The 13,310-nt window shown below is 47.5% G+C and overlaps 1 protein-coding gene across 9 annotated transcripts in view; it reads right to left on the reverse strand.

Moving 5' to 3' along the window:
• The window catches only part of FGFR2 (fibroblast growth factor receptor 2), a 105,147-nt gene that overhangs the window by 40,922 nt on the left and 50,915 nt on the right, over positions 1 to 13,310 (reverse strand). The window lies entirely within an intron of this gene.

A 13,310-nucleotide genomic window follows, 5' to 3' on the forward strand; every position in this document is an offset into this window, starting at 1 on the left:
CCCCCCCGCACCCCCCCTCCCCAAAAAAGGCCGCTGCAATGGTTTCATGTTATTGCATTTGCAAATTACAGCTTCCCAAATGTTACCGCTCACAGTCCTGAATGTATCCTTTCAAATTTTCTCACCTTATACAAAATAACCTCTTAGCCACCCCCCACCCTCCCTCCGCCCTTTCTCACTTTTGGTACAAAAACTGCAAGTCGGATTGCTCTGTAATCGAAACCTTACACCGTCTTCCAAAAACTTATTACAGCTGCCTTCGGTATAAAATGAAACCTTAGAGAATGTTATTTAAAATGTTTTTAAAAAGTCAGTAGGCCTCATGTTTCGTTTCTCCACATCAGGCTCTGATTTCCTTTGCAACCTTATTCTCTGCCCTTAAACAAGTCAGAGACCAGGCCCCAAACATTTTGGAAAGGGTCCCGGGATGCCAGCATCTGCAGAGCACCGTGTGCCTCTTCTCAAATCCTTGGGCGATCACGCTCCCCTGGGGTCGGCCAGGCCCGAAAGAACAGTGATCAGCAGTAAAGGGGATGACGGAACTTAGAACTCCTGAACCCCTGGGGTGAGAGCAGGGTGCAGGCGGCAGCTCCTGCATGGTGGTGGGACTTCCGTGGCCAGCTCCCCAGGGGCCCCTGGGAAACACCAGGAACAGGGTGGTGATGATGGGCGACCCCCACTCCCACCCCAACAGCCAACGTGCTCCCCCTGGAACCTGCCCAGACCCTGGGCAGAGCGAACCCCTCAGGTTCCCAATGCGCCAGGCGACAAACTGATATAAAAAGAAGAGGCCGATGAATTATCTCTGGATTATGAAATAAAACTCCGAGCTGGCCCATCTCTCGGCCATCTTCATGATACCAAAAATCACAGCTTCTCCACCAGGAAGCCTTGACAGTTTCAGGCAAGGTTCTCCTACGGCATGTTTAACTCTCAGATCTGATAGAAAACAGATTTTTCTCTTTCCAGGGGCCGGGAAATAAATGTATGGAAAGCAGAAAAGCTGACAAGCAGCTCAACCCCTGCGAGCTTACTGCGAGTTTCAAAACACACACTGTGAGCGAAGCAGGTTGCAGGAGGACAGTGCCTGCACACCTTTAAAAGAGCGACACTCAGGCCCCTGCGCGAATTCCAACTCGAGACAGAAGGGAAAGAAGCCCAGAGGGTGCGGTTGCTGCCGATGGGGCAAGTTGGCTGCCCTGCTGGAATGAGGTTCCACCGAATCGATGCGTAGTAAACACAGACTGAAGTGCTTTAAAAAACACATTCTCTCCCCTGAGATTTCTCTGTGTGTGTGTGTGTGTGTGTGTGTGTGTGTGTGTGTCCCTTTTGTCAAGAGCTCCAAGCAAGTCCACTTTCTGAAAGCAGAAGGCCCAGCTGCTACGAGTCTAAATTTCAGGACTGACCCTCTCAAGTCCTGCCCTGAAGCTGGGAGCCACAAACAGAAAAAAGCAGGCAGAAAGCAGCCTGCTTCGTTCCAAGAGGTAATTATTGAGCAAGAGAAAAATACCTGAGTGACAAAGAATAAATCTTTGTTAATTGACCACTGAAACTTTATAACATGCCAGTCCTCCTCTGGACATAATAATATGCTTGGCTCATAAGAGATCTACAACTTTTGCTCTGACATAGCAAAGGCCATAAAAAACGTCCGTGGAGCAGAGAGGCCTCATGTCTACAGGCTCAGTAAATACGCATCCCGGGGATCAGAAGGAGACCGGGTTCTTAAATTACACCTATAAATTAATCAAGCCCAGAGTTGCTGGTTTCCCAGCACACATTGGTCTCCTGAGCATTTCTCCCCAAAAGTTCAGCAGAGCTGGCCACAAAGAACCATTTCAAAGCCGTTCTCTCGGCAGCCAAACACCAAGAGACTTGAATCACACTGAGTGCCCAGTATTGATCTGGAAAGAGCACGTCTCCTGCTCTGGGGCACCCATTCATTTAAGGAGTGCAGAGAACCTTGTCTGCCCTGTCCTTAAATTGAAATCAAAATTTAATTACCCTTCCTCTAAAATGGCAGTTTCTTAGCAACTCTGAGGCACTGAATAGGGAAAGAACATTCTACGATTTGGAGGACAAGTGAAAACAACGGAGAAATCTTTTTCTAAAAGAATTCCCGGCCTAGCTTGTTTTCTAAAGAGTAGGTAGTGGTTGCTTTTGTTGCATAAAAACGCACTAAACCAGTTAGCAAGAGGCGATCAAAGCCCTCTGAAGTCTGAGGAGCCCAATAACCTGCCAAAGACCTCACACTAATTACAATTAGTAGAATGAGTTCATTGCCTTGTCAAGACTCTACCTAATGCACTCAACAGACAGGAGAGATCTAGTTGGGTTCTGAGTTTTGTTTCCCCTAAACTTCCTCCAGCCTCTAGAAACTAGCACAAAAGGAGGTCAGAATTAAAAATGATCAGTGGGAAAAGGGAAGGTCTGGATGCAAGACAAGAGGAAGTAGCACACTTTTAGAGAGTCCAAGTACCTGGTAGCTGATATTCTAGGCCTGTCACCTTCTAGAATAGATGGGAGTGGCCTGGGATACTGAGCACCCAGAATAACTTAAAAAAAAAGAAAAGAAAAATGCCTTTTTGCAGAGGGTCACTGGTTTGTTGCTCTTTCTCTGTCCTAAGCTTTGCTGAGCCTCATTTTCCTCCTGCCTGGACATTTGACTCTGAAAGTCTTGCGGAACTGGGCTGGGTGGGGATCCAGCTTCCCCCAAAACATACACATTTTTCCTATAGAGAGAGCAACGTCTGCAGACCGAGCCGGTTTGGGGAAAGCCAAAGTGTCTTCCCTCCAGCGCTGAAGTCCCTCAGTGACTTATGGAGGCTGCACCATGTGAAATGCTAGAAGCAAAACACCACTAATTCCTTTGTGCTTGCTCGATGAGGTGGAGAGCGGAGTGAAGTGCTGGCCGAGGCTGGGCGGCCTGGGAAGACCAAAGCAGGTGTAGGCAAAGTGCCTTCCCTAATTAATGTCATAGACTGTATTATGTGGCTGGGGCCCGAGTGGCTTCTACCAGCTGGGTGTCAATTTAGGTCTTCTTGGGCAAATTACAGGAGCAGGGATGTGTGTTATTTACACCCCAAATGTTTACCATACCCTGAACTCTGTGCCTTCAAAAGTTAAACCAGAACCGAAGACTCTGAGGTGACCACAAAGTCATGTCAAAGTTTAGATTCAAAAGTGCCTTTCCTTTAGTTCAAGAAAGACGTGGCTTTGGGGCGATGGAAAGTTCTGGGGACAGACGGTGGTGATCGTCGTATAACCATGTGAAGGTATTTAATGCCACTAAACTACACCTTCAAAATCGACTGAAATGGTACGTTTTGTTATATATACTTTGCCACTTTTTTTTTTTTTTTTTAAGGGGAGAAAAGGCAAAAGTGACACTATCACAGAATGAACAAGATCTATTTCTAGGGTCACGGAAAACCTGCCTCCTCCATTAGTCACGTGTATTTATCTTGTCGCGTTTACTGAGAGCTTTTCTCCGTTCTGACACAAAGACTCACAAAGACTCCGCACAAAGTCCCTCCCTGTCTTGGGCCTGGGCCTGGCTTCCACGCTGATGTAAAACTCAAACGTCAATCTCCCCAGGCGCGCTCCGACGGCGCTGGGGTAAACACAGCTGAGAGCGGTCACGCTGGGAGCCGCAGCACAAGGCCTCAGCACCCCGCCACTTGCCACGGGGGGTGCAACATCCTTCAGGAATGTACGATTATCAGCTGGTGTCTGCAGAACTGGGTTGCCTCCTTGGGAAGAGCATGCTGGAAGTGTTATTTTAAAGTCCCGGAATTAAACATACCTTTCTGCTAGACTCCAAATCAGAATACTTTCTCTCAAATGATTTGCAAAGAAGCTAAAAACCAAATCACTGGGGAGCCCCCAAAGACAGCACGACTGAAAATGAAGCTCTTCAGGTTGAAAATGTCTCACTGACATCAGGAGGATCCAGTTATCCACCTCTGGAAATCCATCCCAGAAAAATAGTCACCCAGGTGGCCAACAAATAGGTGTGTGCAAAGCCTGCCATGGTAGCCTCGGTTTTGTTTTTTAAAGATACTACTTATTTATTTGAGAGAGAGAAGGTCCACACAAGCAGAGGAGCGGTGGAGGGAGACAGAGAAGCAGACTCCCTGCTGTGCAGGGAGCTCAAAGCAGAGCTGGATCCCATGTCCCTGGGATCATGACTGAAGCTGAAGGTGGACACCTAGCCAGCCGACTGAGCCACCCAGGGACCTGGCCTCTTTTGTAACTGGAAAACAACCTGGACGCCCACCCAGGGGGGATGTGATTAAATAAATTATACTATCTCCATGACCAAAGAGCATATAGGTCACGAATAAGAATGAAATCATCAACATGTACAGGCATGGAAAGAGGTCTACAGGAATAATGTTCACAAGTTAATCACCTTCCACCATGAAAACGCCTTCCTTCTAGAGGAAGTCTAGAAAAATCTATCACACTAATCTCTTAGATGCTTTATTTTGCTTCCCAGGGTGGTTCAAGCAGAAGTAAAAGCTTTCAGCCATCTGGGCAAACAAGAAATGCCTCCCCGTTAGTACAAACTACATGAGAAGTCAAACGGTAAAACCTCATTTGTTTTCTTAGATGCAAACTCAGTGAAAATAGAAGTGATTCTTGATACTCCTTGCTGTAAGCATCACCTAAAGAAGAAGCTTCCAAATCGTCACCCAGGTCACGAAAGGCTCTGCCTGCTTCTCACTGTCTGACCCTGCTGGGATGCCTCAAGCCACCCAGCCCACTCCCTACTGAACATTCAGTGATGGTTTCATACACAGAATGGTTTTCTTTTTGTTGGCCAAAATGTAAATGCAAAGGACTGAATCCTTTACTTTTTAGCCCCAGTCCAGAGTACCCAAAAATAATGAGGACTCCCTTAGGGGCACCTGGGTGGCTTAGTCGGTTAAGTGTCCAATCTTGGTTTCAGCTAAGGTCATGATCTCAGGGTCAGAAGGTTGAGCCCCGTTTTTGGCTCTTTGCTGGGCATGGAGCCTGCTTAAGATTCTTTCTCCCTCTGCCCCTCCACTTGCCCCTGCAACCTGCTCAAGCACTCTCTCTCTCTAAAAAAAAAAAAAAAGGACTTGACTTCATTTTTCAAAGAAAGCACAACTGCCAAATGATCCTTCCAGATACTATCCAGTGCCTGTCTTACAAAATATCACCTTCAACCTGATATGAGGGGAAATATGTCTGGGGCACAATCTGACCTGTTGATCTATACACTTATTTGGGATGGAAAGGATTCCTACAGGAATCCTTATGTGAGAGAACCCTCTAAGGGGGAGGCTCTGGGAGAGAGAGTGAAAACATAGTTCTATCAAGATCCAAAAATCTCGGGACACCTGGGTGGCTCAACGGTTAAGCATCTGCCTTCATCTCAGGGGATGATCCTGGAGTTTCCGGATCGAGTCCCACATCAGGCTCCCTTCATAGAGCCTGCCTCTCCCTCTGCCTAGGTCTCTGCCTCTGTGTGTGTGTGTCTCAGGAATAAATACATTAAAAAAAAAAAAAAAAGATCCTGAAATCTCCATCCCTATCTATCATCATCTCACTGTGGCAGTATTAGGGTCTTCTGTGCCATGACATGAGTAAAGTCCCTGTCTCAGTCAACTGCCTGCCAGCCCTTAGGCCAACTACAGGCTGCTTCACAGACCAAGGGCTCATCAGGGCAATAGAGTTAACATGGATTGTCCCTTCTAGAGTACTCTGCTCAAGCCAATGAGGTTCTCACCTCCTCACCTCTCTCTTCTCAGAAAGAGAAACAAGAAATCATCCCATTACAATCCCAGTGCCCAGCCATCTCTTCCCCACCTCCTCCTGCGTTTGATGTCATGAACGGTGGAAAGATGGTGGACAGATGTTGACAGAACTCCAGAAGCTCCCTTTCCTAATCAATCCTGCTCCCTAGGTTGGGAGCACATTCTTCTTACAATACTAGGTCATTCTGCCTCCCGGGTCCTTGATGTGAAAATATACCGAACATGAAGTCAGGTCACCCAGCAGTGGGCTGTTCTGAGGGAGGCACTCTGGTTGGAGTATGCTTGAAAAGAGAAAGAAAATCTCACGGCATTTCTATATTCACATTTTAAGGAAAGTTGACATAATACTTCCCAACCGGGGTCCTCTGGCTTATAAAGGTGACTGGAAATTGAAGCTGTATTAAGCGTTTAGAGAGAAGCTCTGAAGAGGACTTGCTTCAGGAGTCACCAGACTAAGAACCATGAGCTCTAAAAAATACATCACACATTAGTGGCACCTGCGTGGCTCAGTTGGTTAAGCATCTGCCCTCAGCTCAAGTCATGATCTCGGGGTCCTGGGATGGAGCCCCACATGGGGCTTCCTGCTCAGTGGGGAGCCTGCTTCTCCCTCTCTCTCTGCCTCTCTCCCCCCTGCTTGTGCTCTCTCCTCTCTCAAATAAATAAATAAAATCTTTAAGGAAAAAAAAAAGTCACATGTTAAACTGCTTTTCTTCATTTTTCCAACTCAGCACACACGGATAGAAATCTCAGAAAGTTCTAGCTCATCCTGGGCACCGTGACTATGATCGGCGCCTTCCATTTTCATGCCAAGACCACTCGCCCACTCTTGGACAGCAGCAGCTTTCTGTCCAGCCCATGCCCCGACCTATACCACTGCCAGGTATGGGTGTGTGTGGGGGGGAGACCATCTTCTTACAAAAGGCTGTAAGACACTAACTGGTCTGTGACACTTCCACATCCTCTCTGCCCACACCACAGACTCAATGCCAAAGATGAGACAAGCGATCAAATATTAGCCTTCTCCCCAGCCACCTCGGCCGGGACCCCTGCCAGAAATTTAAGCAATCAATAAGGCTTCCTTCCTCAACTACGGGGCAGAGGGCAATTGATGGCTTATAGGGAACGTGGCAAGACTGCTGACACCGCAAGGTTCCCATATGCCCCGTCCACGTTGGCTTGTGTCTGGCCCCAACCTCAAGTGCGAGCACACAAGACACCACCTGCTCACAGCGCCTGGCAGGAGGAAACTTCTGGCTGGTTTTGGTCCTTTGGGAAAGCACTTATTTGCCGGTCAGTACATCTGGAGTGACGTAGCCACTCACTGACCAGCTTTTGCCCCTGGAATCCCTGTTGTGAAACAGGTATAAAAATCTGCTCATTAAACAGTAGCTCAAAGGAAGTTTTGAAATCTCTGTCCCGGAGGAAAGAAGAGGACAGACCACTTCCTATAACCAGGGCTGCGCTGAGTGCAGGTGCCTCAGCCTAGGGATCCAAGAGGAGGTATGGGGACCACCTAACGGGAGTGGCTAACAATCCATCACGCGGTTCTGCTATTTAAAAGCACTGCCCCCTACTACCTCACCGCACCCCACCCCACAGTGGGACAAGGTCATTCCCCCCACTTTACAGAACTGAGGCTCAGAGGTTCCACACCTTCCAAGGTCGCGGAGCTACTACCCAAGCTGGAAACGGAATGGGAACCCCCTCCACCATGTAATTCCCATGAGAACCTCTAGAGGTGCTTCTAGTAAGGGGTGGAGTCCCATGAGGGTTGACACAGTGGCTCCGGTGGGGAAAAAAGGGAGAAATGGCTCTAGAACCACTAAAGCAGCAGCAGGACTTTGCTTCCTACTCAATCCTGCCCAATCCCTTGATTCTAAGGTAACTAAACAAGGTTACATACTTAGCACTCACTGGCACCTATTACCCGGCATGGTACCCCAACCCAGTGTCAACAAGGGGGCTTTCAATCTCCCCCCCAAATGAGATTTCACAACTCTAGAGCTGGCATACAGGTCCAACATCAGGGTAAACACACCAAGTCTTAAACCCAGAGCAAGAAAGGGAAAGAATCAGTTGGCAGCAAGAAGATGAATAAGGCCTGGCCAGGAAACCTCTAGGACCAGAGGCTTCAGGTGCAGAACTGTCGGGGACTCTGTGGAGCTGAGGCTGGTGGATGCCAGGGAAATGCACAAGTGTGGCAACTCTTGATCATGAGAGTCAAGGGTTCCAGGCGTTAAAATCTCTGGGTGCACGGTTTCATGTAGTGCAACACTATCTACACCATCACGGCCACCCCTCATCAGACAGAAACAAAAGCTCTGCCTAGAAGCCCTGGTGTGACGGAAACTAGGACAGACAGGTGTCTTCCGTGAGGAGTGAACAGGCATGATCCTAATGTTGACAGTTTCAGTAACAACCAGTTAATTAATGAGGCCTCCACATCTTCATTTACTTAAATGTGACTTTGTTCCAACCCCTCCTCCCCCCCTCCCCCCCCCCCCCCCGCCCACCACCAAAAAAAAGAGACCAAATTTCACCCTGGAGAAGTGTGTGGCTCGAGGGGCTCTAACCTGCATCAGCCCCTCTTCTGCTCAGGGATCACACTGGAGGCTTTGTCTTTGCAGGACAGAGGCTGCCCCAAGCAGTAAGCAATTTATGCAATTTCTCCTTCTCCCACTGAGGATGGGCTGCCAAAAGCTCAGTGCCAGGTGTCAACCCCACAGCCAGGCTTCTCAATCTGTGCTTGGAATAAAAGACTCTTCATTCCTGGTGAGCACACACCAGAGGGGTGGGTTAGCACCGGGACAGATTCCTTCGTGCTTTCAGGCTCCGTCCCATCATGTCCAGGGCCCAGTTACAGCAGATTTTTGTCAAGGACTAGTCAACAGCACCATGCTGGTCTGCCACTGAGCAAGTCAGGGCTGGTGAGGAGGCCTGAGGAACCCTGACCCAGCCAGAGGGATGCCTGGCCATTGACTGGCTCCCAACCATCTACTGAGACCTGGTCTGGTGCTTACAGCTCTTGTCCCAGGAAGGACAAACCTCTGCAAGTCAGACTGACAGAGGACAAGGCATGGCCGGCCTCAGCAAATCCGGAGCCATTGTTTCCAACCTCCCCTGCACTCTGCCCTGCAATAGCCAATGCCAGGTGAAAAGCTAAAAATTATCTCATGGTCTCTGGAATTCCCGAATTGGAGCTTCCAAAGGGAGAAAAAGTTCATAAATCAAAGCCAAAGGGTCTCTATGAGGGAGGAGGAGCAACCGGTCCATTAAATATTTTCATCTCTCTCTCTCTCTGTTGTTTTGAGCATGGGGTGGGGTAACAGCAGCACTCTTTTCAGGGTCTTGCAGGGGTCCCTGCTGGTCCACAGCACAGGACACCTAAAACAGAGACCTCCATGTGAGGTGCACGGAGCATTAATCTAGGTTTCCAGGACACTCAGGTGGAGGCCCTGGCTCTGGTGTTAAGTCCTTGGCAAATAAATCCTTCATCCTGCCCCCCCACCCTAAACCTGATGTTCCTCAATTATCAGTAGGGTGAGAGGGGAGGGTGGAGGCCAGCTTCAGGAACTTGGAACTCTCAAATGCCACAATCCTCTTCTGTGACCTGATGGGTCCTGGGGTGGCACTGACCACCACATTAACCAAAGGTGTAAATCTAGCAGGACACGTGAACGGCAGCCACTGGCCCCTTCTGTCAGTCCCAACACGGCCTTTAGTTTACTTAACAAAACTTCTGATGGAGTCTAATTAAAGCTATTAAAAATGACTTCTAGGGGTGCCTGGGTGGCTCAGTTGGTTAAGCGTCTGCCTTCAGGCTCAGGTCATGGTCCCGGGGTCTGGGGTGAGCCTCATATCGGGCTCCCCGCTGGCCTGCCTCTCCCTCTCCCTCTGAGCTTTCTCTTTATCTCTCAAATAAATAAAGTCTTTAAAAAAACAAAAATGCCTTCTAACTCTCCAGAGTCCAGATTTGAAGGGAGAAAACCAGATATATGTTGTCGGCCACCTGATGCCAATTTGGTGCTTTTTTTTTTTTTTAATCTGGTAACCCAAACAGATTCCTCATAACCGTTATAGTGGGTTGAACTGTGCCCCCCCCAAAAAAAGGTAAGTCCATGTCCTATTAGACCCCTAAATAGGGTCACATTCCCTGGAGCCTGGGAATGTAACCCTATTTGGAAAGAAGGTGTTTGTAACTAAGTTAGGGATCTTGAGATGAGACCATCCAGATTGAGGGCGGCCCTAAATCCAATGGCAGGTGTCCCTGTAAGAGACACACAGACAGGAAGATCACAGGAAGAGGGAGGCACAGACTGGGGTGTCATGTCCACAAGTCAAGGGCAGGCACCAGCCACCAGAAGCTGGGGAAGAGGCGTGAAACAGACCCCCCCCCCCCCCCGCCAGAGTCTCCAGAAGGAACCCACCCCGCTGACACCCTGACTTCAAATGTCTGGCTTCCAGAACAGAGACAGAATAAACTTCCGTTGTTTTAAGCCATCCAGTTTGTGCTCACTTGTCACAGCAGCCCCTAGGAAACAGACACCACCATCACAGGAATGAGCCAAGTACCATCACTGCGACTTCCCTGATGAGGACAGAGAGGCTCAGAAAAGCTAACCGACTTGTCACAATTCACTCGGTGTCCCAGCATGCGGGCTGGCCGACTTGCCACTCTCCCCAGGACACCAGGCTGCCTTTGGTGAAGGCTGGGTGAGTCTCGGCCCCTTCTCATCTGCAGAGACACGGACCGTGACACCAAAAGTTACGGGACGTGTCCCGGGTTGCGGCTTCTTGGTGGCACAGCAATCAGAATCCAACACTTCAGCCTCATTCGCTGATGAACGATGGCCAAGACTCGCCACCTCCCGGAGCCAGCTCTTTCGGGGGAGCCTGTTTTATTACAGTCACAATTACCGAGATGCGGAGCTTCACACTAATTTTCCCTTGCAAGTAAATGGCTGAAAAGTAATGGTGTCAATTTTAATGAGGATCAAGCAAGCAAGGCTCCTAAAAGGGCTCCCATAAACGAGAGCATTTCCCTCACACCCAACAATGGCTGGCTGTTTAATTCCAGAACACAAGAATGTCACTTAAATTACACGGCTTTTACATTAAAGTGCTTATGGGAATGCCTTTCCAAGGAAGAATTTCAATAAAAAGATCTCACCCATTTTGATGCTTCGTAATATCTGAACCGCCAATCTATGTATCATAGCAACAAAAATAAACCCTCGAAGAATGTGAACGAGAGCAGGACCTCACTTTCACTGGGATAGTCTCGGATTTTCTGTGAAACACAGCTGTAGCTGCGAAGCTTGTTATCACGTGGCGGTGTATTACCCTTGGACTGTGGGCCACCAGAAAATCGTGGTTCAAGCCCGAATCCCTTTGGTTGCCACTTGCTGAGATGTTCAGAACGCCCGCCTGCCAACCCTGTAAGTCTGCATGAGGCTCTCGAGCTGACTCAATTCTTATTTTATTAGTGCTTCTCAAAGCAATTACTGGGGTTTTGAGCAAAGATGAGAGTATTTCACACCTCCATCTCTCCTGAAAATGTCTTATACTCCACTGACTCTTGGCTTCTATTTATAAAGAAGGTTCAAGGCTTGGAAAATTATTAGGGGTTGAGCTTTAATGGATATTCCCAACCAGCATTGTGTCATTATTGGCTCACGTCTGGCTGGGCAATCTCCCAAATTTGTGACATAATCGGGCCTTTCTCTGCATTACTCCATACGCTCTATGCTCCCTCTACATTACACCACTGAATCATTCGCTCTTTTCAACAAGACTGATTGCCAGGGGATTAACATTAGACAGCACAATTCCATTATTCAGCAGCCCGATTCAAATCCAGCCCTAAACTGTAAGAGAGATTTCAGGGCTTCACAGAGATGAGCTGCCAGAAAGCTCAAAGGAGAGGTGGGTGAGGGGCTTTTGAATGTTTTACATAACAACTCAACCTAAAACCTGCTATGAGCAAGAGCCCTTGGCTGAGATGGCATCTCAGCCGACTCCCGATTCCTGGAACGGTCCCCAACCAATCCCAGGGAACAATCTGTGGACCTATCCACAGCCAGAATCCCCGCCGACTACTACAACACAATTATTTTATTCACACGATCAATTACTTAGTTTCAAATTTAAGTGTTTAGAACTTTTAGCCCCAAATCTCCCTTTCCTTAAATAGAAACCCTCTGATGTCAAATTCAGGAGATGTGAGGCCCAATGTGAACTCCACGTTGTGTGCTTCATCAATAGATTTATGGCACGTCAATGCCAAAATAAATGTTCACTGTTCTCTTCTCATATTTGAGTGTTACTTCTTTCTGTCTGATTCGTAAAATATCCGTACATAGCAATTCCCACTAAGAAACCTTCCACAAACACCTCTGTGCAAAAAGAATGTTCCAAAACTCAGTCTTTTATGAATGTCCACAGGATCTACATAATGTCAAGGCTACCAAATTTCACATTAAGGCTCCTGAATAACAAAAATAAAATGTCACAAATACTCTTTTCACTGAATCCTCATATACACATGGAAATGAACAAGATCTCATGTTTTCGAAGAGTTTCTTATGGATTTCATTTGACTTACGATAGACAATCAAAATGGTTTTCCATTTATTTTTCAGTTAACCTAAAACTTCACTTAACCAAAGTCTATGTAATTGGTTAATCAAGCTTTTGGAAGGTTTTTTAATGGTTTTTTTTGGGAAATTCAAATTGCTGTGGAGCCTCTCTTCAAAGAGTTTATAGTTTCTTGAAGGAGAAGAAATGGCCACATATGAAATAATGGTAGGGACCCATGCATAGAAAATGATGGAGGAAAGCCTTTGTTCATAGACATGGTGGGTGGGCATGAATCTGTGGAGTTACATAGGGTTGCATTCAGGGAAAATCCAGCAGGGAGAGCCTGGAGTGGAGACCGTTAGCAGGAGCTGGCAATCTGCAAGTGGAGAAGGACAAACTGGTTAGCTAACCCCCAGCCAGGACTCAAAGTCAAGTGGTGATTCTGATGGTTATTCTGAGAGTCCAGGTAGATGACAATACAGAGAAAAAAAAATGGATTATACAAAGAAAAGACCTTAGCCCACCATTCCTGCAGCAGTGAGATACACCCTACGTATCACCAACCTTCCAACATGACAGAGAAACATCCTTTCTTTATCAGTTACAACAAAACCCATCACAATAGGCAAGACAGGAAGAAATTTGTATAGCAGGACAACAGGTTATGTGGTCCCTAAGATATTTAATTAAAACAGTCTCCCTATCTGAGCACTTAGATAAAAAGGTATTCACAAGCCCACATAACAGTTCCCTTTTCACAGAAGACATCGTTTCTAGGAACAAATGCTGAACCTACAGTATTGAATGACTTCCTTCTGATGGAAGTGAAGGGCGCCTTGACACTGACCTTCCTCCAGCCAGCTATGAGCTCAGGGATCGTGAGACCTTCCCCTTTACTCTGCAGCTGGCTAGTACAATTGCCCTTCTTTAGATCATGTTGTCTTT

The sequence above is a fragment of the Vulpes vulpes genome, chromosome 15 (genome assembly GCF_048418805.1).
Source record: "Vulpes vulpes isolate BD-2025 chromosome 15, VulVul3, whole genome shotgun sequence".
Taxonomy (NCBI): Eukaryota; Metazoa; Chordata; class Mammalia; order Carnivora; family Canidae; genus Vulpes; species Vulpes vulpes.